The 24,701-nt window shown below is 44.3% G+C and overlaps 1 protein-coding gene across 4 annotated transcripts in view; it reads right to left on the bottom strand.

Moving 5' to 3' along the window:
• Positions 1-24,701, bottom strand: part of LOC121580944 (disks large-associated protein 1) — a 141,047-nt gene that overhangs the window by 83,445 nt on the left and 32,901 nt on the right. For all 4 annotated transcript variants that reach the window (XM_041896166.1, XM_041896167.1, XM_041896165.1 and 1 more), the window contains exon 2: positions 2,448-2,528. The gene's annotated coding sequence lies outside the window, so the exon portion shown is untranslated. The remainder of the gene's footprint in view (positions 1-2,447; positions 2,529-24,701) is intronic.

Genomic DNA, 24,701 nt, shown 5'->3' on the forward strand with positions numbered 1-24,701 from the left:
ATGTAAGGGATAATCAACGAGGGGCTATGCGTTCTCTGGACAACAATGAACGATGTGGAAGGTGTGCTCCTCGATGCGCTAGCGGAATTCAACAATGCCAATAATGTTTTCAATTTGACTTTTGCTTCCAAAAGCAGCTCCAACATAGAACATGTAAGAATTAACTATAGCCATTGAATTCTATTATGCAAATATACCGTGCTTTATATAGAAATAATGCACGCTCTAGAATGCCCTTCAAGCCAATCAGAAACAAGTATTCAACAATGCCATGGTATAATTACCATTATAAACTGGGTGGTTCGAGCCCTGAATGCTGATTGTCTGACAGCCGTGGTATATCAAACCTTATACCACGGGTATGACAAAACATTTATTTTTACTGCTCTAATTACGTTGGTAACCAGTTTATAATAGCAATAAGGCACCTCCGGCATTTGTGGTATATGGCCAATATACCACACCCCATCGGGCCTTATTGCTTAATTATGAAAGAGTGAGCTAATGTCAAATGAGCAGCATCAGTTGTAAAGCAGACAGACACCTACAGTAACGTATGTTACATGTCAAACATATATGTCTTGGGACTGCTTTCCTAGCTTCCATACAGTGAAGCTACAGTACTTGAGTACAGTTTTGGAATATGTTATAGGCTGGGTTGAATTTTATGCTTCCACTCACACTCATCATGCTTCTACTCCAAATCCTACTGTAAATACAGTACTACCAGCCCCAAACCCCTAGATTTCTAGTGCGTATAATCCAATAATAAATGTTGTTCATGCTTCCTTCTCATCTCATCCACTATCTACTATACCATCAGATCTCTGCCCCTCCTCAAAATAACACCACTAATAGACCAAAAATAAATAGATACACAATTTCTCTTAAGATTTAATGAGCAGCGTTTTGCCAGGGGCGAATGGAGTACAGATTCCAAGTGAGTGCCTTTTGCACTACGTGTCTCACCTTCTGGTGCACTTAGGGAAAAAAAAACATCAGAGCTGAAAATGCTGGAAGCAAGATCTTTGTTTTTTACTTTCGTTTTTTTAACCACAGACCCAAAAGAGGTTGATGTAATCGCTTAGGCAGATTTCAGACACAAATGTGTACTGTTAACTTAGCACATCCAATCAAATGACAGGGGTCAGCTGTGAAAACACATGGGGTATAGCCAATGCAGGGCAACATAGAAATTAAGGTTAAGTGTGCAGCTGTTAAAAGAGGCAGTGAATATTATGAGACAGTGTGAAAGCCCTCTGATGTTCACTTATGGGTCCGCTTCACTGTAGTCTTCAAACTGAATAGAGAATGCTGACCTGCTGTGGTTCTGATCAGACGGCCTTTGAGCAGACTTACTCCCCTTCTCTCTTCCTGGCTCCTCTCCACCCACCTCCTCTACCCTCCAGCTCTCTAGCTCAGTGTCAGTGTGTCATAGGTAAAAGCTTGTTTATTTACTCCACGTTACTCCATTTTGTTGCAGATTTGTTTCCTTTGTTTGTTCCTAATCCCGGGGCATCATGATCTCCATTTCATCAACAGCTACTATTTGTTGTTTAGCTGCAGGCTTTCCCTTCAAAACATCATAACATAACATCATACTTGGTATGGCGCAGTGGTCTAAGGCACAGCATCTCAGTGCTTGAGGCGTCACTACAGACCCCCTGGTTCGATTCCAGGCTGTATCACAACTGGCCGTGATTGGGAGTCCCATAGGGCGGTGCACAATTGGCCCAGCGTCGTCCGGGTTTGGCTGGTGTAGGCCATCATTGTAAATAGGAATTTGTTCTTAACTGACTTGCCTAGTTAAATAAAGGTACAATTTAAATTCTCTTGGCATTGGTTGTGGTGATATGAAGAACTAAGAAGACTATAATCCAGACATGTCCAGTGTGAGGTTAACTGGCCTCTTTTCCTGCTACCAGACCCTGTCTTCATCCCAAATGGCTCTCTATTTTCTGCACTACTTTTGACCAGGCTGTCCCAGGCTGCTGCTGAGCCTCTGTGCGTCACTGTGCTCCTGTTGTCTGCCTGTTGTCTCTCACTCCACCGTGTTACACTGGGCCAAACTGACAGCTCAGACTGGCAGGTCAGTCATCTGCCTGTCGCTTTGACCTCATCTTTCTGTGACTAGCATTTTGCAGTGTTACTTTGAACCTCCAGCTACCACTGGAAAGTCTGTTCTGATTTCTGCCTCAGGCCTTTACAGGTCCCTATCATGATCCTTTATCACCCCTCTTCCCCTCTAAATATAAGAATTGCGGTACCTATTGAGGGGCTGTTTGGCTGAATGACTTACAATGGCTTCATGTGAAGATAAATGTGTTCAGCCTGGTCTGGCGTAGCCAGTGGCCACAGTCAATATAATGTACACATGTATACATTTCTGTAGACATTTCAATTAACCCAAAGCAAACTTTTGATTAACCTTTAATAATCCTACTCACCCTCTTCAATTCCCCATCGTAGATTGTTGTCTGGAAGGCATTGGAATCCCTGTGTGTTAGTCTTCACACCGATATAGTCCACTGGGAAAAGGCAAAAGCAAACAAACAGAAAGGGTAATTTCATTAGGATGTATTAGAGATGTCTCATGAAACAATACAGTGTCTATTTTTACATTTTAAAAAGTTAATTCAATTGGATTTTCAGTTCAGATGACACAGGGGTCACACCAAGCAAGTTGTGCAATCAGAAATCCTGAAGTGATAGTTAGACGCACTGACACTTGAATTCCTTCATGCTAATTTGGCCAGCTACAGTACAGTGGGGCAGACAGAGATACCACAGCTAAATTATGAAATAGCTTCTTCAGCCGTACTCCACAGCCCTTTGTTCTGAAGAAGGAGCCATGAGTACAATTTGAGAAAAGCCCCAGCTTTGCCCAAGGTCTAAAAAGAAAATGTCCCTGATTACACATCGCCAGTCCCCCTAGCCCGAGGATGTAACACAGCACACGCTGTTCCTGCAACATTGTTATTCACACAGACAAGCATCATTGGCTTTGATCATTAGATGTTATCTTTGATGAGACTCCATAACATAAACTTGTAAACTGCCAACAAAAAGGGGACATAATGACAATGAACGCAGTGTTGATTTCCCAGATGAGCTGAATTTATGGTGTGTGCTGTGATTGTTTTTATTCCCAATCTCCCTCAATGTCCCCAAATGTTCGTAACAAGCAAAATCACTACACACACACAGACGTGCACTACCAGTCAAAAGTTTGGACACACCTACTCATTCAAGGGTTTTTCTTTATTTTTACTATTTTTTACATTGTAGAATCATTGTGAAGTCATCAAAACTATGAAATAACACATATGGAATCATGTAGTAAACAAAAAAGTGTAAACAAATAAAAATATATTTTATATTTGAGAATCTAAAAAAAGCCACCCTTTGCCTTGATGACAGCTTTGCACACTCTTGGCATTCTCTACACCAGCTTCAGCTGGAATGCTTTTCCAACAGTCTTGAAGGAGATCCCACATAGGCTGAGCACTTGTTGGATGCTTTTCCTTCACTCTGCGGTCCAATTCATCCCAAACCATCTCAATTGGGTTGAGGTCGTGGGATTGTGGAGGCCAGGTCATCTGATGCAGCACTCCATCACTCTTCTTCTTGGCAAAATAGCCCTTACACAGCCTGGAGGTGTCCAGCAAAGCACCCCCACACCATAACACCTCCTCCTCCATGCTTTACGGTGGGAAATACACATGCGGAGATCATCCGTTCACCCACACCGCGTCTCACAAAGACACGCCGGTTGGAACTGAAAATCTTCATTTTGGACTCCAGACCAAAGGTCAAATTTCCACTGGTCTAATGTCCATTGCTCGTGTTTCTTGGCCCAAGCAGGTCTCTTCTTCTTATTGGTGTCCTTTAGTAGTGGTTTCTTTGCAGCAATTCGACCATGAAGGCCTGATTCCCACAGTCCCCCCTGAACAGTTGATGTTGAGATGTGTCTGTTGAACTCTGTGAAGCATTTATTTGGGCTGCAATTTCTGAGGCTGGTAACTCTAATGAACTTATCCTCTGCAGCAGAGGTAACTCTGGGTCTTCCATTCCTGTCGCGGTCCTCATGAGAGCCAGTTTCATCATAGCACTTGATGGTTTTTGCTACTGCACTTGAAGAAACTTTCAAAGTTCTTGAAATGTTCCGTATTGACTGACCTTCATGTGTCAAGCCCTGACATAGAGATCTCTAGTTGGTTTGGTCAGGGTGTCATTTTCTATGTGATTATATAGAATGTGTATTTCTATGTTGGCCGGGTGTGGTTCCCAATCAGAGGCAGCTGTTGATCGTTGTCTCTGATTGGGGATCATACTTAGGTAGCCATGTTGCCTACCTTAGTTGTGGGATCTTGTTTCAGTTTGGCTTGTTGGATGTTTAGCCATTTTGAACTTCACGTTCTGTTGGATTTTGTTATTTTGTCGGTGTTTATATAATAAACGACTATGTACGCATACCACGCTGCACCTTGGTCCAATCCTTTACACGACGAACGTGACATCATGGCTTAAAGTAATGATGTACTGTCATTTCTCTTTGCTTATTTGAGCTGTTCTTGCCATAATATGGAGTTGGTATTTTACCAAATAGGGCTATCTTCTGTATACCCCACTACCTTGTCACAACACAACTGATTGGCTCAAACGCATTAAGAAAGAAAGAAATTCCACAACTTAACTTTTAAGAAGGTACACCTGTTAATTGAAATGCATTCCAGGTGACTACCTCATGAAGCTTGAGAGAATTCCAAGAGTGTGCAAAGCTGTCATCAAGGCAAAGGGTGGCTATTTGAAGAATCTCAAATATAAAATATATTTTGATTTGTTTAAAAAATGTTTGGTTACTACATGATTCCATATGTGTTTATCATAGTTTTGATGTCTTCACTATTATTCTACAATGTAGAAAATAGTAAAAATAAAGAAAAACCCTGGAATGAGTAGGTGTGTCCGAACTTTTGACAGGTACTGTACATGAGCACAAGCGCACACTCACACACCTTCTCTCTCTCACACACACAGGTTCAGGTAGTCGATTGCAGCACATGGAGGTTGCATGGTTATGCCGTGCAAAACAGTGCACACAAAAACTGTTCAGGCTATAATCAAAACTTGTATAAAACCTTTTATTTAATTACACTGCAACAATACCCCCACACCTCCAACTCACCTTCTCCTGTCCTCCTGACCATATCTATTCTCCAACACTTAATTCATTATATTCATACATAATGTAAAATCATGTTTGACAAGGTGGGAAGTAGACTCCCTATCTCCCTAATTTCACTAACATGTAGAGATTTATGTGGCGGTTAGAATGCATATAGAGCTTAGGATAATTCAATTGTCAGCCATTTGCAGCCCTTATTGTAGCAAAGGTCATCAAAATTGTTAAAAGGTTTCAAAAACGATTCTAATAAATACAACAGTTGGACAATGGATCCATCTTGATTTGACTGAATTATAGCACATAAAACATTTTACTGGCACAGACAAATAATGGAGTTCAGGGATTCTGGTGTGAATTCAGGTATACAATATATTGCAAAATTTCAACGTTATTTTCTAAGAATGTACTCATATATATATTTTCTAATGGTATCAGTTATTTATTTTATATTTTGTGTTAAAATAAAGAAAATTATATGTGCCTCATTTGCGTAAATACACTGGGTTAAAAAACATCCTGTCTAGGCCTACCTGGGCTCACCTGCACTGTCTAGACTGCTTCATTAATTACTGTTGTTATAATGTTATGTTACAAACAAGTGTGTCAATAGCAGGATACCCTCAGATAAAAAATCAACACGCTTGGCTCTAGATTACACCTATCTATACATACTTAACATTATTTGCGAGATCAGACATAATATAATTATAATCAGAGTGTTCATATTTAGTTGTCGCTTTCATTTCAGCGCATCTAATTTCTTAACATTTCAACTGTAGCAAATGATTACTTCTTTCAATTCCACAAAAAATGAACACCTATCAAAATAAAGTTATCTTACTTCTCTTTCTTGTGATGTAAGTGTCGAGAAAATGTGGTAAATCCCTGACGAAGCTTTAGCGTTCTTATAGACGCAACGGAAAGACAATGTATTCCATTGAGCCCATTTCAGCCATTACCCGGGGTGTGTTTGACAGGTTATTACAAACATTTCCACGGTCGTAACGTTAACAGGGGAAAAAATGAAAGGTACAAGCAAGCGTATGAAAGAGTCAAAGGAGTAAAATTAAATCCATCAATCCAGCGAGATTTAAGTGACAAGTGGATTTTGCACCACTCAAACACAGGAAATAGACGGCTGAAAAAGACAGATCCTCAGGTGGACGGGGCATGCGCATTGCTCCTTATTGTTATGTCTCTTCCCCAGCCTCAGTGCTCTATGACTGATGGGTATCATTTATGAGCCTCTATCTATTACTTCATGTGATGAGGCAGCTTCCTCTCTCCCTACCCCTTGTTGCAGCATCATCCCCAGTCAACGGGATGCTGGAATAAGCTTGGGAATATTAAACCAGTGACACAATGAGAAGATACAGCAGAGGAGCAGTGAGGAGCAGAGTAGAGCAGAGCAGCCAGGGCCCTTGATGTATGGCACTGCCTAAGGGGCTAGGGGAACAAATGACTGCGGGTGGATAATGCAATATGTTCAGATTTGAAGGGAGACTGATTTAATTTCATTGGGAGATGGAAAGTCTGCTACTCTGGCATAGGAATGAATGGAGGACGGTGATGTAAAGTGAAGAGATGGGGTTTTGTTTTAAAGCAAATTTCCGCTAGACTTTGCAGGTGGTAGTAATAGAAGCTCTTGTTGTGTGCCATATCAGAACAGTGGAAGGGAAGTGACGTGGAAGGAGATTTGTCCACTTGTTCTCTGCCCTCCTGGTTTAAGTTGTTGCAATATGGCCATCTCGTAACACTTATCCTCTTCCCTATGCTTTTTCTTTTGTGTTATGGGACAATCTGAGCAAATGTGACATCACATAAAGGCCTCGGTTTGTCGGATGGTGGGAAGTGTATGAAATTAAACCTCCCTTGGCCACGACAGTTTAAAGAACGGCTTAGCAACGGCCTCAGGAAAGCATAAGGTGGGTACTATTCAAAGTTAATTAAAATGTAATTTTAGATTATTAGCTGACGAGGAGAAAGGAGGCAGAGAGAGAGAGCAATGTGGCTGGCAAAACAGTTTAAAAGCAGAAAGGAACTGTACGGAAGCATATTATTTTAATTTTTTTGTCATTTAGCAGACGCTCTTATCCAGAGCGACTTACATGAGCAATTAGGGTTAAGTGCCTTGCTTAAGGGCACATCGACAGATTATTCACCTAGTCAGCTCAGGGATTAGAACCAGCGACCTTTCGGTTACTGGCACAACGCTCTTACCCACTAAGCTACCTGCCGCCCCATATAGCAGCTGCCAGGGATCATTATGCTGTAAGGAGGTTTGTTCCACCTCAAAAAGCATAAGAAAGAGGATGTCAACACCCACCATCTGAGATTGTTCTGAAATCGTTTCTGTACATTTTAGTCATTTAGCAGACGCTCTTATCCAGAGCGACTACATATTTTTTTTATACTGGCCCCCCGTGGGAATCGAACCCACAACCCTGGTGTTGCAAACGCCATGCTCTATCAACTGAGCTACATCCCTGCAGGCCATTCCCTCCTCTACCCTGGACAACGCTGGGCCAATTGTGCACCGCCCATGAGTCTCCCGGTCGCGGCAGAGCCTGGATTCGAACCAGGATCTCTAGTGGCACAGTTAGCACTGCGATGCAGTGCCTTAGACCACTGCGCCACTCAGGAGCTAATAGTAGTAGTAACTGTAGTTAGTAACAGTTCCGATTAGCATTCCTGAAACATTATTTTGTTTAAATATAATTTGATCTCTGAGAAATTAAGCTAATTGATTGCACCCAAATTGACAATTTTAATTTCTAGGATTCAGATAATATTCAATACATATAGTACCCAACATCTGTTTTGCACCACACTTCATCCTAAAAAGACATGAGAAAACCATTTTTGTTTGCTGATCTCATGTTTATTAAATAGATCACAACATTTCCTTTGCAACTTTGGGTAGAAAACCAATAGATTTGGCTCATTATGAAAATTAATTGCGTGGTCATCCTCACAATTCAAGCCAGTCCTCCATGAATCAATTAGCTTAATTTCTCAGAGATAACATAAAATGTCAACAAAATAACGTTTCAGAAATGCCAATCTTACCTGTTTCGAACTACAGAAACAATTTCAGAACAACCTGAGATGGTGGGTGTCATGGCTTGCTGAAATTAAAAGGAACTACTCAGGAGTCAGATGTTGATAATGGTCTCTCTCTCTCTCTCTCTCTCCCTCGTCTCTCTTTCTCAGGGTTGATCTTACAGGCAGTACCTCAACATCTGCACAAGTGATTTGTGGCACTGTTGTTTCACAAACTAATTTGTTTGTCAGAATTAATTAGTCACTCTTGACTGGCAATTGTCTTTTCGAACGGAACGCTAAAAGTCAAAGTTGTTGACTTGAAATTGGCTTATTAAAATCCAACTACTGACAAACACACACTAGAAATGAGTTTGCACGTCAAAAGCACATCTGTCTGCCTACAATTTACTAGGACCGGGACGATACCAGTATCGCAATACCACACTCTTTGGTCCTTTAAAACCCTGCTGTATATAAAATATTGTGTGCTATAGCTTGGAAAATCTCCAATGGCCTCTCCCTCTTCCACCCTCTCTCTATTCCTCTTATCTCTTGAACCAGTAGCCTATAGCCCATTGGCTGTCCCATAAGTAGCAATATACACTGAGTGTACAAAACATTGGGAACACCTTCCTAATATTGAGTTGCACCCCCTTTTGCCATAAGAAAAGCCTAAATTCATCGGGGCATGGACTACTAGGTGTCGAAAGTGTTCCACAGGGATGCTGGCCCATGTTGACGCCAATGCTTCCAACAGTTCTGTCAAGTTGGCTGGATGTCCTTTGGGTGGTGGACCATTCTTGATACGGGAAACTGTTGAGTTTGAAAAACCCAGCAGCGTTGCAGTGCACCTGGCACCTACTACCATACCCCATTCAAAGTCACTTAAATATTTTGTCTTGCCCATTCACCCTCTGAATGACACACATACCCAATCCATGTCTCAATTGTCTCAAGGCTTAAAAATCCTTCTTTACCATGTTTCCTCCCCTGCATCTACACTGATTCAAGTGAATTGCAAAGAAAAAGCCATATCTCAGACTGCCCATCTTAATCTTTTCTTTTTATTGGCCAGTCTGAGATATGGCTTTTTCTTTGCAACTCTGCCTAGAAGGTCAGCATCCCGGAGTCGCCTCTTCACTGTTGATGTTGAGACTGGTGTTTTGCAGGTACTATTTAATGAAGCTGCCAGTTGAGGACCTGTGAGGCGTCTGTTTCTCACACTAGACACTCTAATGTATTTGTCCTCTTGCTCAGTTGTGCACCGGGGCCTCCCACTCCTCTTTCTATTCTGGTTAGAGCCAGTTTGCGCTGTTCTGTGAAGGGAGTAGTACACAGCGTTGTACAAGATCTTCAGTTTCTTGGCAATTTCTCGCATGGAATAGCCTTAATTTCTCAGAACAAGAATAGACGGACGAGTTTCAGAAGAAAGATATTTGTTTCTGGCCATTTTGAGCCTGTAATCGAACCCACAATTGCTGATGCTCCAGATACTCAACTAGTCTCAAGAAGGCCAGTTTTATTGCTTCTTTAATCAGCACAACAGTTTTCAGTTGTGCTAACATAATTGCAAAAGGGTTTTCTAATGATCAATTTGTAACGATCCCGGCAGTCTGAGTCGGGTCCTGTCTGTGTACTAGTTTTTCTGCTCGTGATCTCCAGTTTCCCGAGGGTTCTGGAACGCTCCCTGCCTGGTTGCCGGGCAACGTTGCTAGGCGGGAGCTCTCTTGATTTCCGCACCTGCATCCCATCAGCAATCTGCACACCTGGTCCTGATCATCACCCTTCTTAGGCTCTGGCCTAACATCCATTCCCTGCCGGATCGTTAGCCATGAACAGTATGTTTATCAGCGGATCAGTCTTAGAGCTTAGAGCATTAGTTTTGTTGTTTTGCACCTTGTTTGCTTGTTGTATGCTTACCTCCGTTTTGTTCTCCCTGCAGTCACTCGTCCGGAACCTTCACCCAACCTCTGCCTGATGGTCGGCGGCTGCCGAGCCATCATTGGACCAACTACTGCACCCTCAACAACTCATCCACGCCGCCCGCTCTGTTCCCTGGATTATTCAGCAGCACTCGTGGATCAGTTAAATAAACACTCACCTTTGACACCACTTACCTTGTCCTGGTCTGCTTCTGGGTTCTGGCTTAGTAAACCGTGACAGAACGATCCGGCCAGTAATGAACCCAGCGGACCTGGACTCTGTTCGCCATGCCATTACCCATCAGGAGAAGATGTTGGGCCATCATAGCACGGTACTACAGGAGATCGCGTTGTCAGTTCGGAACCTTTCTACCGGTCTGACGGAGGTCCAGAACCAGCGCAAGTTTCCGGTGGAGGATCCACTACCGGTTTCACCCATCTCGCCTGCCGCTTCTGGAGCTGTGTCCTTCCGTGAGCCCAAGGTTCCGACGCCGGATAAATATGAGGGGGAGCTGGGAAGATGCCGTTCCTTCCTTATGCAGTGTGGATTAGTGTTCGATCTACAGCCCTACTCTTATGCCACAGACAAAGCTAGGATAGCCTTTGTGATTGAGTTGCTGCGTGGTCGAGCGCTGGAGTGGGCTTCAGCCGTTTGGGAACGACAGGATCCCTGCATGGCTTCATACCAGGGGTTCACGGCCGAGATGAGGAAGCTCTTCGACCATTCCGTCCGAGGGAGGGACGCAGCTAGGCGCCTGTTTTCGCTTCGCCAAGGAACTCGCAGCGTGGCCGACTTCGTGATCGAGTTCAAGACGTTGGCTGTGGAGAGTGGGTGGAATGAGGAGTCTCTGCAAGCGGCCTTTTACCAGGGTCTGTCGGAGCAGCTCAAGGATGAGTTGATCTCCTATCCGGAGCCTAGTGACCTGGACAGCTTGGTAGCCTTGTCTATTCGGGTGGATAATCGAGTCCGAGAGCGAAGGAGGGAGAAGCAATGGGTTCCGTCCAACCGATCAGCTTCTCAGGTTCCAGTCGGGTCGGGGATTGGACCAGAATACGTCGATCATCGTCCACCACACAGGATTAGTGGAGAGGTCCTGTCTCCCGATTCTGAACCCATGCAAGTGGGGCGGCACGGGTTAACCAAGGAGGAGCGCCAACACAGACGTAGGACTAACTGTTGCCTCTACTGTGGTGGTTCGGGACATTACCTCGCCACTGGTTCCCGGCGGTCGTCAAACTGCGCGGCTCGCTAAAGTTGGGAGGACTTTTAGCGAGCCAGTTTCGACCTCTCAATACCTCTGTCAGACCCCGTTTCCGGCTACCCTTATGAACAGGAATCAGAGCTTAGCGATTAACGCTTTTATCGATTCAGGTGCCGATGGAAGCTTTCTTGATGCCGAGTTGGTGGAACAGCTGGGGCTTTCCAAGGAGCAATTGCCGGAAGCCATTGAAGCTACCACTCTGGACGGCAGTAGTCTGGCACGTATCACGATGAGGACTGAACCGGTTAAGATGCTGTTGTCGGGGAATCATTCTGAGATGATTTCATTCTTCATTCTGCCGTCTTCCCATGTTCCTCTGGTCCTTGGATACCCCTGGCTGAAGGAACACAATCCCACGTTCGATTGGGTGACGGGCAAGGTAACGAGTTGGAGCCTTGATTGTCATGCGAACTGTCTCAAGACTGCCTGTCCCCATTCGGTTCCCAGTCAGGTGATTGAGGCTAAACCCCCAGAATTGTCCCTGGTTCCCGAGACATATCACGATTTGGGGGAAGTGTTCAGTAAGCAGAAGGCTCTGTCACTCCCTCCCCACCGACCATATGATTGTGCCATCAACCTGTTCCCTGGAGCTGTCTACCCCAAGGGAAGGTTATACAGTATCTCCCGACCTGAACGTGAGGCTTTGGAGACCTACATCAAGGAGTCCCTAGCTGCTGGTCTCGTTCGTCCCTCGTCATCACCCCTGGGGGCAGGATTCTTCTTTGTGGGTAAGAAGGATGGCTCTCTTCGACCGTGTATTGATTATCGGGGGTTGAATGACATCACGGTCAAGAACAAGTATCCCCTGCCCTTGATGAGTTCTGCCTTCGACTCCTTACAGGGTGCTACGGTGTTCACCAAGCTAGACCTACGCAATGCGTATCACATGGTCCGGATCAGAGAGGGGGACGAGTGGTTGACGGGTTTCAATACACCGATGGGTCACTTCGAGTATCAGGTGATGCCGTTTGGACTGACCAATGCTCCAGCGGTATTCCAGAGTATGGTGAACGACGTCCTGAGAGATATGATCGGTCTCTTTGTGTTTGTTTACCTGGATGACATTCTGATCTTCTCGAAGGAACCTTCCGACCACGTCCAGCATGTCCGGCAGGTTCTGCAGCGATTGTTGGAGAATCGCCTGTTCGTGAAGGCCGAGAAGTGCGAGTTTCACGCCCACACGACATCCTTTCTCGGGTACATCATCTCCAGGGGAGAGATTAGGATGGACCAGGAGAAGGTTAGAGCGGTTCTGGAATGGGCCCAGCCCGGTACGAGATTGCAGCTCCAGAGATTTTTGGGGTTTGCGAATTTCTACCGCAGATTCATCCGGGATTACAGCCGTGTGGCCGCTCCGTTAACTGCCTTGACTTCCAGTATCAGGACCTTCAAGTGGAATCCGGAGGCGGATCGAGCGTTTCTGGATTTGAAGAGGCGATTCACCAACGCACCGATTCTCTCTCAACCGGACACGGCCCGTCAGTTCGTCGTTGAAGTGGACGCGTCTGATGTGGGAGTTGGCGCCATCCTGTCGCAGCGATGCTCCACGGACAGTAAACTCCATCCCTGCGCCTACTACTCTCGTCGCCTTTCGCCTGCGGAGAGGAATTACGATGTGGGTAACCGGGAGCTTCTCGCGGTGAAACTTGCCTTGGAGGAGTGGCGCCACTGGTTGGAGGGGGCGGAGCAACCGTTTATTGTCTGGACTGACCACAAGAATCTTGCTTACGTGCAATCGGCTAGACGTCTCAACTCCCGTCAGGCCAGGTGGGCGTTGTTTTTCGGACGATTCAATTTTTCCCTGACGTTCCGACCTGGATCTAAGAACGGCAAGGCGGACGCCTTGTCCCGGATGTTCTCCAAGACGGAGGAGAGTGGGTCCAAGACCGAGACCACAGCCCGGTCCCGGTAACGGTCCACCCGGTCGGTTGTTTGTGCCTGAGTCGGTTCGTCCTGCTGTCCTCAAATGGTCCCACGCCAGCAAGATGGCTTGTCACCCTGGCGTGGCTCGGACGATGGCGTTTCTTCGCAGACGTTTTTGGTGGCCTGCCATGGCCGAGGATACTCGGGGTTTTGTTGCTGCCTGTCCAGTGTGTGCGCAGAATAAGAGTACCAATCGGCCCAGCTCTGGACTACTTCACCCCCTTCCTATTCCCCGGCGACCATGGTCGCATCTGGCCCTGGACTTTGTCACTGGGTTGCCCGCTTCTGAGGGGAACACGGTCGTTCTGACTATCGTGGACAGATTCAGCAAGTTCGCCCACTTTGTGCCAATTGCCAAGCTTCCCTCTGCCTCGGAGACGTCCGAGATCCTGGTTAGGGAGGTTTTCAGGGTCCACGGTTTGCCCAGTGATATCGTTTCCGACCGTGGCCCTCAGTTTACCTCTGCTGTCTGGAAGTCCTTCTGTTTGGCCATTGGAGCTACAGTCAGTCTCACATCTGGTTTTCACCCCCAATCTAATGGTCAGGCGGAGAGAGCCAACCAGAAGATGGAATCCACGCTACGCTGCCTGGTCTCTTCCAACCCCACCTCCTGGGTCTCTCAGTTGCCTTGGGTTGAGTATGCCCACAATACTCTCCCTACATCTGCCACTGGGATGTCTCCCTTCCAGTGCCTGTATGGCTACCAACCTCCCCTTGTTCCCTTCTCAGGAGAAGGAGCTCTCAGTGCCTTCTGTTCAGGCCCATATTCGTCGTTGCCACCGGACCTGGCATCGGGCCAGAAAGGCACTCCTTAGAGTTTCGGACCGGTATCAGCTCCAGGCGAATCGTCGCCGGATCCCCGCTCCCACCTATACCATCGGAGATAGGGTCTGGTTGGCCACACGGGATCTTCCTTTACGGACTGAGTCTAGGAAGTTGTTACCGAAGTTCATTGGTCCGTTTGTGGTGGAGAAGGTGATCAATCCGGTGGCAGTTCGACTCAAACTACCGAGGACGCTCGGAGTCCATCCCACCTTTCATGTCTCCTGCCTCAAGCCTGTTTTCCTCAGTCCTCTGTTGCCTCCTCCGCCTCCTCCTCCTCCTCCTCGGATGATCGGAGGTGGTCCTGCCTACACGGTGCGACGCATCATGGATTCCAGACGGCGGGGCCGGGGTTTCCAGTATCTCGTGGACTGGGAGGGGTATGGTCCTGAAGAGAGGAGTTGGATTCCGCGGCGACAGATCCTAGATGCTGACCTCATTCGTGACTTCTACCGCCTCCATCCTGGCGCTCCGGGAGTCCGCCCGGTGGCGTTCGTCGGAGGGGGGTACTGTAACGATCCCGGCAGTCTGAGTCGGGTCCTGTCTGTGTACTAGTTTTTCTGCTCGTGATCTCCAGTTTCCCGAGGGTTCTGGAACGCTCCCTGCCTGGTTGCCGGGCAACGTTGCTAGGCGGGAGCTCTCTTGATTTCCGCACCTGCATCCCATCAGCAATCTGCACACCTGGTCCTGATCATCACCCTTCTTAGGCTCTGGCCTAACATCCATTCCCCTGCCGGATCGTTAGCCATGAACAGTATGTTTATCAGCGGATCAGTCTTAGAGCTTAGAGCATTAGTTTTGTTGTTTTGCACCTTGTTTGCTTGTTGTATGCTTACCTCCGTTTTGTTCTCCCTGCAGTCACTCGTCCGGAACCTTCACCCAACCTCTGCCTGATGGTCGGCGGCTGCCGAGCCATCATTGGACCAACTACTGCACCCTCAACAACTCATCCACGCCGCCCGCTCTGTTCCCTGGATTATTCAGCAGCACTCGTGGATCAGTTAAATAAACACTCACCTTTGACACCACTTACCTTGTCCTGGTCTGCTTCTGGGTTCTGGCTTAGTAAACCGTGACACAATTAGCCTTTTAAAACGATAAACTTGGATTAGCAAACACAACGTGCCATTGGAACACAGGACTGATGGTTGCTGATAATGGGCCTCTGTACGCCTATGTAGATATTCCATTAAAAATCTGCCGTTTCCAGCTACAATACTTTAACAATGTCTACGCTGTATTTCTGATCAATTTGATGTTATTTTAATGGACAAAATAATTGCTTTTCTTTCAAAAACAAGGACACTTCTAAGTGACCCCAAACTTTTGAATGGTGGTGTATATTCGAGGAAAGAAGCACCTTGCTCTTGCTTGCTGGATATAAAATAGGCTACTGGTGGGGAAGTTTGAATGGCGAGAGCTTCTTTGATGTAATGTGATCACATTGGCTGGTGGTAAAAATGCAAGAAACAGGAATCCGCTGTTCTCCCCGCCCCATTGTTTATCTTTACAATGAAATGTATTACGTCAGAATGCTCAAATGTTTGAATCTTTCCAATCAAATGTATGAATTATGTTAGAACATTTTCCTATCAGTCTAATTTGCATAAACACTGTGATTGGACGATAGCTGTGAGGGTTATCAATCAGGATGAAATCCTCTGATCTCCTCGAGCTCATTAATGATAGAATGTTCATATTTGAAGATTGCCGAAAGGCCAGTCTCTTTGGCAAGGAGTGGAATGTAATAGCTGAACAGAGACAGCAACCAGGCTAGCTGTGTAGTGCTAGTGCAAAAACAAAAATGTGCACCCCTTTGGGTCCCCAGGACCAGGATGGAGAACCACTGCTCTAGGTTAGATGATGAAGACTCATTCAGTTCAATAACAACACAGAGAGGATATGATGCAGCTGTAGGCTAATTCTCTGACTTTATGTAAACACACTGTATATGAGCGAGAGGGAGAGAGAACATGAATGGTGACTGGGGCGTGAAAATTCCTTCCGTAGGAAGGCAGTGGGCAATGTCATGAATATTCATGAGTTTCATCATGAATATTGGTGATTGGTTGAGCCTTCTTGAGTGCGTGACGTCACACAGATGCTCTACAAAGCCGTTTGTTTAGCTAGCTCGTGCTGTCAGCACGAACAACACCGACCGAACAACTTGGGAAATCCAGCTTCAGCTGTCCGATCATTCAAAAAAAAAGAGCCCACTAATTGATATTTTTAGCTTTCCACAAACCGTCGGGTATGTGTTGCTTGATATGAGCAAGTTAACCCAACTGTATCAAATAAATAATAGGTCATGGGTCCACGATTAGTTAGTGGCTACTGCCTGGCCAGTGAGCTAGCTAGCTATATTTCAGTAATTAGCTATCCTCCTAAATAATATTAATAATTTATTTAACTTCTATAGCGCTTTTCATAATATACATCTCAAAGCGCTTCATAAGCAAAAAAACAAACAAACAAACAAGCAATTTATCATGACAGGTCAGGTCAACCAATAGAGGCCAAGTCTTTCAATGCTGCATCCTCTGCAGATGGAGAGCATCAGTTTATGGCTCGAGCAGAGTGATCTGGTCAGAGGACAGTAAATGATGGTGATGGAGTCTACTGATGATCCTGTAGAGGGCAGGGAACCAGCCTGAGTCATATAGCCACTGGACTTCTCCTCTTCCACTCTGTGACACATCCACTTGGGTGATGCCTCATATATGTTACATTTCGTATGGAATGTATTCATTTGTGGATATCCATCATCCATTTCGCATGATATCTTATGAATTACAATTCGTATGATATTTTACGAATTGCAATTCGTGCAATATGTTACGAATTGGAATTCGTACAATAGTTACAAATGTGCAAAAACGTATAATATGTTACAAATTCCAATTAGCTAGGTGGCTAACGCTAGCTAAGATAGGGGTTAGGGTTAGGGGTTAAGGTTAGGGTTAGGAGTTAGGATAAAGGGTTAAGGTTAGGGGAAGGGTTAGTTAACATGCTCAGTAGTTGAAAAGTAGCTAAAACCTAGTATGTAGTTACAAAGTTGCTAATTAGCTAAAATGCTAAAGTTGTCCGTGATGAGATTCGAACACCCATCTACCCATCTGTTATACGCCCACCCATCCACCCGGACCAACTACCCTACTTTTGTTTTCGCCTTAAGTAACCTTCTATCTTATGTTACGTTTGGTATGGTTACATATCATACTAATTTCAGTGTCCCGGATTTACATTTACAATGTTACGTCTAGTCTATGAGACTCGGCTGCTTAATCATCATTCTTCTCTCTTAGTCCCTAATAGTTTAAACACATTAATCTCCTTAATTATGACTAGCAGGGTCATAAGAGCTTTGAAGCTCATAGTTGTGCCGTTATTCCCCAATAGCATAAAAAGAGAAGGTAGCCTAAATTAAAACCTGAATGGCTTCTCACCACTATCCCCTAGCTCTCCAGACATACTGGACAGAGTCACCCCCTTGTTATATACACTGACTAATCACAGGATCCATTAGCCTGCTGCCACACGTGGGACACTCCATTACCTCACAGACCTGTCTATCTGTGGAAGCCAACAGATTCTCTCCTCGACACAGAAAAAGACTGAATGATGAGTCACAGGCTCACAGGGGCAGAATAGCAATCTGTGTGGGCCACAGGGATGATCTTTTGGCCTTTGTAGAATAATTAACTTTCAACATGATACAAGGAATAATAAGAAACGTAGGATATCGACTCTCATAGAAGGACCATGAAGGCCTATGGGTGGTCCACGATTTGGACTGAGCTGGTCTTCAACTGTATAGCTAGTCTTCGACTATATGAAATTTGACATTACTCCCACACTGGCAATACTGTATTATTAAAGTTAAATAGCACATGTATCATCTGTTATCATTTAGGCAGGGACTCACTTTGCATCCTAAAATGAACAAGAGTCCTCAGCATTGGAGTAGCTGACGTCACAGAATGATGAACAAAACCCACAACATTTTTTTTTTTTTATCTGGGGATTTTAAAAAGCTTTGCAGATATTAATATTTGTTATTCCTTTGTAACACCATGTTAAACCCAGAATAGCATACTGCACAACCAGACGGTAGAGTCTACGGTTAGGCCTACTGCATAACCAATCAGGTGTTAGGAATCGATTATCAAACCACAGTTGATGGCATTACTCAAGACCATGTTACCCACATGGGATAATGTAGTTGGAGCTAACACAAGTCTTCCTACAATACACTTCGTCTACTTTGAATGATCAGGGTCATGGCACCAATGTAACGATTATTAGACCTCAAGCCTGAGTAATTGACATGATTCAAGGTCTTCCAAAATGTAAATATGTGGCGTTTTTAAAAGCAAAATGTCAATATAAACATTTTCCACAAGTATAGGGCTATAGCTAGGTTTCCATCCAATTGGCGACAGATTTTCATGCAAATATTCTAAAATCTGCATAAAACAGTATGCGCATTTTCCCACCAGAGATGTGTTTCCATCAAACGGACTTATTGTGTATAAAAGGCTGTGCATGATGACGTAGTGTACATAAAAGTAACTTTTGTGATTAAATTCCCATGTACCATTTCCATCGCATTTTCAACTCTACTGATGGTATTGTCATAAAAACTGTTGCGTTGTTTAGCAAATGTGTCTACTCTAGTCTTGGCAAGAGCGCTCTAGCCAATAGTTCGCAGATACAGATTATTATGGATAAGAGCAAGATTATTGTTATTTGTCAAACGGAAGCCAAGCATCGATCATCATGTCACCAGAATAAGACCCTCGATATTTATTGGAAAGGAGCATCAAGCTCATCACCGTGCACTTTCACCACCCTGTGAAGTTCATCATAACATATTTCTTCTGTAGCCTAATAAACTGCATACTTTCCTGAGTCGTAGTGGGAGGACAACAACATATCATCGCATTTACCCACACAAAAAGATCCCACCATTTCGAACGATGAAATTGTCTGTTGCGATTTATACAATTCCTGCTTCCATCAGCCCGGTCGTGACTTTCATCCGCATGAAATGGTTGGATGGAAACCTGGTTTATGTGATGAATAAAAGTGCAAGACACGGTTGGTTTTCAAAACAAAACCCCAGATGGGTACTCTAACCTGTAGTGAAACTGTAGGTAATAATACTGTATGACTTCTGTTCCTAGAATACTGTTTTTCAGTCTCTGACTATAACCGGTCTCTGACTATGACCTTTGAGCATAAAATCAGTAATTGTCACAGATCCTTTGATATTATATGTGTCTCTCTCTCTAGGTGAGGTGTTGTCATAGGGTTTGGAAAGCTGAACACTCTCCACTGTATGAAAACTGAAAGCTCCCCAAAGTCATTTATAACAAATGCCGTCTGGAGCAAAGACTAAATACAAATAAATATGTAAAAGCAAAACTGATTGTTTCAAACTCCTTGATCTGCTCCTAGAATCCCATATCTAATCCTATATTAAGATTAATAGTGCCTTAAACATGCACAATGTATTGGAATCTGTACCATGTCCTTGTCCTGAGAAAACTGCTCATTTTACACTGTAAAAACAGTTTTCCTCAATCACAGTTTATTATATCAAATGACATGTATTATCGATTGATGCAGATTTGTCTCTTATCACTCGGCCTAAGGAATTTACTTTGCCCTTGTGGCAATCTGTTTATTTATTGCTCTCATTAATTTAAATGTGTGTGTTAATTCACACATTAAACTGTATCACGTCAGTCCTTCAAATGTCATTACATTAAAGAAACTATGTTTGATCACTTGTTGAGGCAAAGTAGTTTTAGTCAATTACTGAGTAGTCAGATTTCACCCAATAAAAATGTATTGTTACCAGAAATCTGAAACCCATATCAACATGGATCTAATATTTACTTCTGTTATGTCTGTCTCTTCCCAAGATCAACCCGTGCCTATTCCTATTTCCTACAAACTCTCCAAAGTTCTGTACTTAGCAAGCTGTATGCTGACAATTCAATCGTCCAATTTTGCTCCCTCTCTGCGCTAAACTGATAAGATTATGAGCTTTAGGGATCTATCTCACTCTCCCTTTTCACCAGTAGCTGTGCTGAGAGAGAACAGTTACTGTCTGCAGTACAGTCTGAGGCTGCCTCACCACCTCGTCTCAGGTTGTACACTGCAGGTTGAGTTCCTCTTCATATCCACTAGGAGGGTGACTGATCTGATTAATGGTTGTCTTAGGTTGTGTCCCAAATGGCACCCTATTCACAATGGCACCCTATTCCTATTGGCCCTGTAAAACTTTGTGCCATTTGGGACGCATAACATTTGAGACATATTCACAGCCTGCCTGGGCTGTAATAAAGAAACACTTTGTTGCCGTGTTGGGGACGAATCCCTTTTTCTAGGATGCAAATGATTCTCTGTGTCAGCTGGAATGATTCAAGTCAATGCTGCTGTTGGCACTGCCACTCTCTCAGTCAGTCAGAACCACAACTAATGTGCTGCTGGCAATCCAACCCCCCTCCCTTCTCCTCTTTCCTTTCCTTCCTCCCCACTCCCCTCCTCTCAGTTCTTTCTTCCCACTCAGCCATCCATTGTGACAGTGCCTAGCTCCTCATATAGCTGAGGATCCTCTGTTCCTCCACCCCTAGCTGCAGTGGCCCAGATACTGTTAGTGGATTATTCCTCTGACATCACTGCATTGTGCGTTCCCAAGCATTTTTCACTGCCTTTTGTGCGGGCTTTAACCACTCTTGATCTGTGTGTGTGTTTAAGCCAGTGGCCTTGCCCAAAGTGGTCTGACTGCAGTCACTGCACTTTTACCTTAAGGAGGCTTGAGTGGCTCCATCCTCCCAGCAGGGGGACACACTGCACACGCACACAGTGCGATGCACTCATGCATGCATGCATGCACACACCCACACACACTTTTCTAACGATACACACAGGACTTTACTCTCCACTAATACACCATTTTGTCTCAACAGAACTCACTACCAATTAGAAGATAAGACGCTGCGTTGGCAAGTTGATTAATTAAGCAGGCTTTTGCGATCGTCTCTGCAAGATACTGTATACATTCCTGTTTCATTGTTCATCATTTTGACGTCTGCACTTTACATGGCATACTTCCCTACATTCCTCTTGCAGAGGGTAGAAGTAAACACAGGGGGGAGTGCATGGGGAAATCCTCATCCAACCTAAAAGTGGATCATTCACAGCCTAGTTGTAGTATCGGTCACTGTAAGGCTACCACAACCACGCCACCACCCTCATCCTACAGAAACCAGGCCAGTATCACTAATCTGAACACTTAGCTTGTGAGCTGGGACACTAACCTACTGAACTGTACATCCATCCATCATTCACACAGCCTGATACTATGTGAACATTCTCTGAATAGCTTCTACAGTCGAGGGGAGTGCTGAGCAAAGACAGAATAACAGCTCAAGCAAGTATAATAGGAACCAATTTCATGACTGAGAGCTGAATAAAAACCTAAATTTCTGATCATCAACAGCCATTCACCACGATAAATAATGTAACAGTGAGTTACTTTGAAACGCTGCACTGGGCAAGTTCAGTGGTACAGTCTGCTTGGTGCGTTCCATAGTACTGAACTAGCACCACTGATCTGATACTGTGTGAATAATACAGCCTTATTTTTAGATTTTAGTCATTTAGCAGGGCACATCAACAGATTTTTCACCTAGTCAGCTCGGGGATTAGAACCAGCGACCTTTCGGTTACTGGCACAACGCTCTTAACCACTAAGCTACCTGCCGCCCCTTATCTCTGAGTTTGACAGCATTCAGTCTACAACCCTAGCAGCAGTATGGATATGAGATGAAGGAATATGGGTGATATCTGTCTGGTGTGTTTACCGCTGTTAAATCTAACTTAGAATCTACTATGGCAGTCACAATGATTCATCATAATGGCTCAATGTGACCGTTTCTTTAGAAAGGTGATAGCAATGTTTTGATATCTTCACAGTGCTGAGAGTGAAATAGAAAAATGCATTAATGCATTATAGCCCACGAATGAGTCATATCATGATTAATCTTGGTTTCATGAATACACAGAAATCAGGGAGAAGAAAGTGTAAAAGTGTAGATTCACGCGCAGAGCGCGGCAGGTGTTTATTTCGCCTTCGCAAAAGCCAGGGATTGTGGTCACAGGCAGGCAATGGTCATACACAGGCAGGCAAACAGGCAGGAGAATCAAAAGCTACGACTGAAGGCTATAACTGGTTCTCACAAACAAGCTATAAAAAGGCTTAGTAGAGTCAAAACAAACAATACCTCACAAGGCACAAACAGAAAGAACTGAACTAAATAAGGAGCTGATGAGACCAGGTGAGTAACTAACACAGGTGAAATCAATGAACAAAAATGAAAGACAGTGCTACGTTCAAGAACACAAAGAAACAGGGCTACGTTCAAGAACACAAGGTGAACTAAGAAAATAAATACAGAACCTTACATACAGTGGGGAGAACAAGTATTTGATACACTGCCGATTTTGCAGGTTTTCCTACTTACAAAGCATGTAGAGGTCTGTAATTTTTATCATAGGTACACTTCAACTGTGAGAGACGGAATCTAAAACAAAAATCCAGAAAATCACATTGTATGATTTTTAAGTAATTAATTTGCATTTTATTGCATGACATAAGTATTTGATACATCAGAAAAGCAGAACTTAATATTTGGTACAGAAACCTTTGTTTGCAATTACAGAGATCATACGTTTCCTGTAGGTCTTGACCAGGTTTGCACACACTGCAGCAGGGATTTTGGCACACTCCTCCATACAGACCTTCTCCAGATCCTTCAGGTTTCGGGGCTGTCGCTGGGCAATACGGACTTTCAGCTCCCTCCAAAGATTTTCTATTGGGTTCAGGTCTGGAGACTGGCTAGGCCACTCCAGGACCTTGAGATGCTTCTTACGGAGCCACTCCTTAGTTGCCCTGGCTGTGTGTTTCGGGTCGTTGTCATGCTGGAAGACCCAGCCACGACCCATCTTCAATGCTCTTACTGAGGGGAGGAGGTTGTTGGCCAAGATCTCGCGATACATTGCCCCATCCATCCTCCCCTGAATACGGTGCAGTCGTCCTGTCCCCTTTGCAGAAAAGCGTCCCAAAAGAATGATGTTTCCACCTCCATGCTTCACCGTTGGGATGGTGTTCTTGGGGTTGTACTCATCCTTCTTCTTCCTCCAAACACGGCGAGTGGAGTTTAGACCAAAAAGCTCTATTTTTGTCTCATCAGACCACATGACCTTCTCCCATTCCTCCTCTGGATCATCCAGATGGTCATTGGCAAACTTCAGACGGGCCTGGACATGCGCTGGCTTGAGCAGGGGGACCTTGCGTGCACTGCAGGATTTTAATCCATGACGGCGTAGTGTGTTACTAATGGTTTTCTTTGAGACTGTGGTCCCAGCTCTCTTCAGGTCATTGACCAGGTCCTGCCGTGTAGTTCTGGGCTGATCCCTCACCTTCCTCATGATCATTGATGCCCCACGAGGTGATATCTTGCATGGAGCCCCAGACCGAGTGTGATTGACCGTCATCTTGAACTTCTTCCATTTTCTAATAATTGCGCCAACAGTTGTTGCCTTCTCACCAAGCTGCTTGCCTATTGTCCTGTAGCCCATCCCAGCCTTGTGCAGGTCTACAATTGTATCCCTTATGTCCTTACACAGCTCTCTGGTCTTGGCCATTGTGGAGAAGTTGGAGTCTGTTTGATTGAGTGTGTGGACAGGTGTCTTTTATACAGGTAACGAGTTCAAACAGGTGCAGTTAATACAGGTAATGAGTGGAGAACAGGAGGGCTTCTTAAATAAAAACTAACAGGTCTGTGAGAGCCGGAATTCTTACTGGTTGGTAGGTGATCAAATACTTATGTCATGCAATAAAATGCAAATTAATTACTTAAAAATCATACAATGTGATTTTCTGGATTTTTGTTTTAGATTCCGTCTCTCACAGTTGTAGTGTACCTATGATAAAAATTACAGACCTCTACATGCTTTGTAAGTAGGAAAACCTGCAAAATCGACAGTGTATCAAATACTTGTTCTCCCCACTGTATATGGCGTGTAGTAGTATTGCATTGTGGCATTCCATATTTTGATTATATCCATCATTCTGAAAGGAATCAATACAGTGACCATTAAACCATGAAATACACTGACCTATGGCTGTTCTTACTAAAATACTATTACAACCAACATTTTAAATATCTTCAATTCCACTTTTTTGTCGATCATTGACATTTAAGGATGACATATGACAAGTAAATTATGGGAACCAAAATATCCGCTTGAAATTACAGTGAAACATTGCAGTCAGAATTTGGAGTAAGACGCAGCTCCCCACCATTTCCTGGTTTCTATATAATAACATTTCCATCTTTGCCATTAACTGACATTACAGTAAGCTCTCTTTTGTCCTGCACTTTTATAGCTTCAGACAGGGATTGATAAAACATTTCGCCTGGGCAGAAATCTATAGAGCGTTTGATATTCCTAACACAATCA

The sequence above is a fragment of the Coregonus clupeaformis genome, chromosome 14 (assembly GCF_020615455.1).
Source record: "Coregonus clupeaformis isolate EN_2021a chromosome 14, ASM2061545v1, whole genome shotgun sequence".
NCBI classification, from domain to species: domain Eukaryota; kingdom Metazoa; phylum Chordata; class Actinopteri; order Salmoniformes; family Salmonidae; genus Coregonus; species Coregonus clupeaformis.